At 47.5% G+C, this 6,000-nt stretch overlaps 1 long non-coding RNA gene across 1 annotated transcript; it reads right to left on the reverse strand.

Moving 5' to 3' along the window:
* Positions 1 to 1,647: 1,647 nt before the first annotated feature.
* LOC123582243 lies at positions 1,648 to 4,115 on the reverse strand. Its single transcript, XR_006704278.1, has 2 exons — positions 3,903 to 4,115; positions 1,648 to 1,923 (listed from the first exon to the last, which is right to left on the reverse strand). It is a non-coding gene; the product is annotated as an uncharacterized LOC123582243 (long non-coding RNA).
* Positions 4,116 to 6,000: the final 1,885 nt, after the last annotated feature.

Genomic DNA, 6,000 nt, shown 5'->3' on the forward strand with positions numbered 1-6,000 from the left:
GGCCAATGGGTAATTTGGGGGTGGTGCAGAGTACTGGAGGTATCGGGGTACTGGCATTGTTTGTTCATGTTCCCCCTAGCCTTGCTCTTCCTGGAAGCATGAACTGAAGTCCAAAACTGAACCCATCCTCCCCACAACTTGCTTCTCCTCCTGTATTGTCTGTCTCTGTTTCCTCTGTTACAGGTGATCCTAGACCCCTCATTCTCCCTGACCCCACCTGTGGTTGCAAGGTGGGTAAGAGCAAGGCTTTTGAGTAAAACAGACCAGAAATCCCGGCTGAATCCTTGCTTTGCTGCTTACAGGCTGTGTATCTCCAATCTAAGTTTGCTAAAACACTATCAGCTTCAATTTTTCATCTACTAATAGGGGTAATACTTTATATACCTCACGGCAGTATTAGAATTCATTAAGATGTATATCAAGAGCTTGTAGCTCAGTGCCTGGCACATGGTGAGTACTTAATATGAGCATGAGTCCATCAGTCCCACAGTCCTGACAGTCTTATCTAAGACTAAGAACCTGTCCCTTCCATCCCTATCTCTGCCCCTCCTCAGGCTCCCCCCTTTCCTGGACACCACATGCTCTCCATCTCCAGTAAGGCTCTGCGTCTCATAGGACAGACAGAAGACTCTCCATGACCTGACCCCTGCCATGTCTCCAACTGCATACCCATCCCCATCTGTTTCCCCCTTTGTGTCACCCTCCACCTTCTTGTCCTTGTTCATGCTGCCTCCTTTACCCCTGATACTGTTCCTCTCCTCCTCCCACTCTTGCCCCCATCACCTCCACTGAGCTAGCTCATGTGAAGACTCAACCCAGAGATCCTGTTTAAGAAGCCTCTGCTTGGAAGACCTCCCCAGGGAAGTGTGCACAGCCAAGCTAGTGAAGGAAAAGCCTACATGGGCAGGTGCCTCGCCTGTATCCTTCAGTCTGGGTCTACAAGCCAGCACCAAGTGGGAGCCATGCAGGGTGGCTCCTGAGACTGGCTGACTCATATCTTTGTTGTGAGGAAGTCTGCTGCTGTGGTCCCCACCTCAAAGCGTGCCTCCTCTTCCCTATTTGCTCAAGGCTGCAGCTTCCCTGAGAAGAGGAAAGGGCTTGTCATGGCCCTTGGTCTTCTTCCTTCATTCATTACCCACCTATCACCACTCACCTCTGCACACACAGTTACAGAAATGGAACAGCACATTGTAGAGGAGAGACTTCGGTACCTGATATAGATAACCTATGGAATTTCTGCCTCCTCATCTATAAAATGAGACTAATACCTTTCTTGCCTCATAAGACTACAAGAATAAAGTGAGATGGTCATCATGAACATGACTTTCAACCATTACACAGTGTATAAACAATTATAACGATATTATCTCCTAGGTTCTACACCGACTCACTTTTTCCCCAACTCCATATTGGCAAAGCCCCTTATATTCCCCAAATGATCCAAGTGACCTCCCCCCATCCCCGCTCTGCCAGTGTAGAGCCCCCTCTGACACCTGACTTAAGCTTCATCTTCATGAAGCTTCCTATTATTAGTCAGGCCCTGTGTGGATTACCTTAAGATTTTTTGAACTTAGTTTTTAGTTGTTAAATACCCTCTGAAAAGCAGTGTGACAAACGTTGGGGCAATACAAAGGTAAATAAAACAGCTCCAGCCCAGATTACATTTATAATGCAGCAGGAAAGACACACATATAAGCATATGTTACAAAGGCCTCGGAAAGGGGGTGAATGTATGATGGGCCTTCAGGTTCCAGACTGTAGTTCTAGAGGCCCAGTCTTTAAAATCCTGTCCTCAAGGTGCTGATCCATAGCCCTGCTGCTTCCACGCTGACATCCTTGTCATGGTTTCATCTGCTCCCTCAGCCTGAGATTTGTGGAATTCATTGCCTCAGTACTCCGGGCTTTACATCCACGAGAATTCCCCTAGAGATGAAGAAACTAAGTTTGAGAGAGAAAGAGTAGTTTGCTCAAGGTCTTATGTCCAATTTAGTAGTTCTCAACGAGGGGAAGGCAATTTGGTCATTTCTGGGGACATGTTTCATCATCACAACTGGAAGGGGCTACTGGCATCTAGTGGGTAAGAGGCCAGGGGATGCCTCTAAACATCCACGGTTGCACAAGACAGCTCCCACAACAAAGAATTATCAAGATCAAAATGTAAATAGTGCTGAGGTTGAGAAACCCTTGTCTGGGGCACCTGGCTGGCTCAGTCAGAAGAGCATGTGACTCTTGATCTTGGGGTCGTGAGTTCAAGACCCACGTTGGGTGTAAAGATTACTTTCAAAAAATAAACTTAAAAAAATAGAAAAGAAAACCCTGGTCCAATGAGTGAATCCAATTTTCTAACAATGGCAGAATTACTTATACCTCATATATTGAAAAGGGTCAGTAAATAGGCAGACCTCGGAAATGTTTTTGTTAGATTTTGCTTTCAGTGGTGCTGGGTTTTTCTGCCAGCAAAAGGGGCACTGAGAGTTCACCGCTGAAATAACTTTGAGTCATTTTTCCTGTCAAGGTGACTCTCTGCCTGTAGTCTTCTACACATTCTCTCCTACCTCCTCTCCTTAGTGGTAAGCATTTCTAGAACAGCTGGCTAGAGTGGCAGGTGCAACGGTGATTCCCTGGGATGAGAGGAACCCCAAGATTCTGCCCAAAGTGAGCTCACCACAATCAGTAATGTCACTGTTTGCCCTGTCCACCCAAATTCCTCCAACAAGCAGACCAGGTCATGGGCGCTTCCTGGGTTGTCCTTGAACCCAAAGGGATCACTTCATGCATCTCCACCTTCTTGTCATTACTTCACCTCAGCCCCAGGGTTGAAGTCCAGGAGCTGCCTTGTCAGTTCCTCCGTCTGCCAACCAATGCTTCAGGTTGCTGGGGGTCCCACGCATGACTGGGGTCATCCAGGGGCCAAATGAATGCCTTCTAACCTAGAGATCAAATCAGTTAAGATCACTTATATGCAAGGCACTAAGCTACACCCTGTGAGAAGTACAAAAGAAGTATAACAGATGGTCCTTGTCTTCTGGAGATTGATAGTCTAAACTGGAGGAAAATGATAAATGTGAAGAAATAACCAATGATTTACGGCAGAAAAGTACACATCTCGAAGACAGTAACCGTAGGAATTTATTTTTAAATGTTTACTTATTTTTTGAGAGAGTGGGGCGGGCGGGGGGTGGGGGGCAGAGAGAGATGGAGACAGAGGACCCGAAGCAGTCCCCATACTGTCAACGCAGAGCCTGATACGGGGCTCGAACTCATGAAACTGTGAGCCCGTGACCTGAGCCCAAGTAGGAAGCTCAACTGACTGAGCCACCCAGGTGCCCCTAACTGTAGGAATTTAGAGGTGAGAAAGATCCCTCTGAATTGGGAAGATCAGAGCAAATTTTCTGTGTGAGAGGAGGGTCATCCTGGGACCTTGGGATGCATCTCAAGGAACAGTCAATAATTAAACCAAGATAAAGAAGATTATGAAAGGTATGTTTAAGAAAATAGACAAAACCAGCTTGGCTAGAATTGAGGCTCTCGGTGGCAGAGAAGTCAGAGACAAAGTTCGAAAGATGGGTTTGCCAAATTGTGGCAGGCCTTGAATATCAGGCTGCAGAATTTGAATCTTATTCTGCAGATAAAGGGGAAACTGCCAGTGGCTCCCGAGATAGAGTGACCTAATGAGGCCTCTCAACCCCGGAGCAGGTCTCCCTCTCCTACATCCCAGCTTGTCTAAAAGCATTGGTTTGGGAGCTATAAAGATTCCAACCTCTGTCAGTACCGTGCCGCCTCCAGATCCACAGCTGTTCCAGGAAAGGTCATGAGAATTCAAAGACCCAAAGCAAGTCCCACATCTGACCCTAACTTGCTGTTTGTTTCACTTTCCCTGTCTACAGAAATGAGCCCATTACCTTTATTTATCCTATAGGAGCAATAAAATTAGGGTAACAGAACTTGGATCTGCTCCTGTTGTAGGGAAACTCTCACGGGCTTTCCATCGGTATCCAGAAGCTGTGTGGAACTCCGGAAGGGGGAGAGGCCAGGCTCTGAAGGGTGGGCACCAATCCAGGCCCGGCCCTCCTCCCAGCCAGCTCCCCTCACCCCCTCTCAGCCAGGCGAGAGGAAGTGGCAGCTGTTGTCCTGTGGGGAAGACAGGCAGAGGTCCACCTGGCACTGCTGGGATTTTCACAGCACCCGCCCCAGTGACTTTAAACACACACACACACACACACACACACACAAACACACACACACACACACACACACACACACACACACATGCAGCAGCATGGCATTAGCCTGGGAGTGGCTGGGCAAAGAGCAGTGGCTGCAGCGATAGAATGAGAAAGCAGAGGGTAGCTACCTCATATCCCTGGGGTGAGGTTGCTTGTGTGAGGGCCTTTCTTCACTCCCATCTTCTCCCACTATTTTGTCTTCTTGCTCACCCCTTTCTAATTTTTCTCTTTTCCCTTCTGCCAGACTCTCTGATCAGTCCTTGGCCTGATACCTGACCTTTTTGTTCTCCCTAATCTTGCCCCCCTTCCTCCATCTTTTTCTCTTGACCCTTACATGTGGTGTAGGAGAACTGGCAAAATTATCCCACTGACTGCAAAGTGAAGCAGATCTTGGAAGCTGGATACTTTGGGCAAATAAAATCACCTGCCTTCTCCAAATAATTGAGGCAAAGCAGGGGTTTCAGCTTGAATTGTACAGATGGTAGTTTCAACCCTTTAATTTTTGGGTGCAAACCTAAACCTTTACTGTCTTTCCTTTTCGGCCTGAGACACAGTAGGGCCGTGTTTTACTTTCATGCAGCACTAAGGTGGCCTTCTGGAGAACCCAGCATAATGGATTTGAAGAGCAAACTAGGATAATTATAATGACAGGAAAACACAAGAGCACAGGGCAGTGCAAGTCGTGGTTTGGAAACATCTCACTCTAGAATAATGAGAAGTGAGGAGTCCTGGCTAGGAATTCAAATGAGCTCTTTCCCACCCTCCTACCTACCCCCCCCCCCCCCCCCCGCCCCCAACCCGCCCCAGCCTGCCTCCAGTCCAGGGCTGGACAGGCCTGTGCTGATCCACATTCTGTCCACAGTCTGCTTTAAACCATGAATTTTATTTCCAAACATTTGCATTTCTACAGCAGCAGAGGCATAATTCTCTATCCAGAAGTTCAAACTGCAAAGATTCAGGCACCTTAACAAAGCAGTGAATGCTGTTCCACAGCCAAGGTCTCGCTGAGGGCAGAGCACAGGAGCCAGAGACCTGTGTGAACTTGCTCCTGGTTCTCTGTCGCCATCTAGTGGTGCTTCCCATCTCCAACACCACCATTTCTTCCAAAAATCATCCTGACCCTCAGCAGGTCACTCCATCTACTAAAATCATGTTCCACCGCCCTCAAAACAAAAACCTCCTCTTCTCGACTTGAAATTCTGACTTCTAGACCAGAACACAAACTTTACAATCAAGAACGTTCACATGGCTTCGCTACAGTTATAATCTACAACAAGGGCCTTTCGCTTCCTCTGCTTAGAACACCCCCACCCCCAGGGCCTCCCCAGTGTGTGCAGAGTAAAAGTCACAATCCTTTACTGGTCTCTGAGGCTTTCCATGATCTGGCCACTGGTCCCTCTCTGACGCATCTTTCACCTGCTCTGATCATCCTTCACCTGCTCCAGCCACACTGGCCTCCTTGCTGTTCCAACACCCAGGCATCTGTCTGCTTTAGGGCCTTTGCAGTGCTGTTCTGTTTGGACCACTGTTCCCCACATAAGCACAAATTCACTTTCTCATCTTCAGGTCTTTGTCCCAGCATCGCCTACCTTAATGTCCCTGTTTAAAAATCACTGCCTAACCAAAAGACATGAATAGACATTTTTTCAAAGGAGACGTCCAGATGGCTAACAGACACATGAAAAAATGCTCAACATCACTCATCATCAGGGAAATACAAATCAAAACCACAATGAGATACCACCTTACATCTGTCAGAATGGCTAACATTAAC

The sequence above is a fragment of the Leopardus geoffroyi genome, chromosome B3 (genome assembly GCF_018350155.1).
Source record: "Leopardus geoffroyi isolate Oge1 chromosome B3, O.geoffroyi_Oge1_pat1.0, whole genome shotgun sequence".
NCBI classification, from domain to species: domain Eukaryota; kingdom Metazoa; phylum Chordata; class Mammalia; order Carnivora; family Felidae; genus Leopardus; species Leopardus geoffroyi.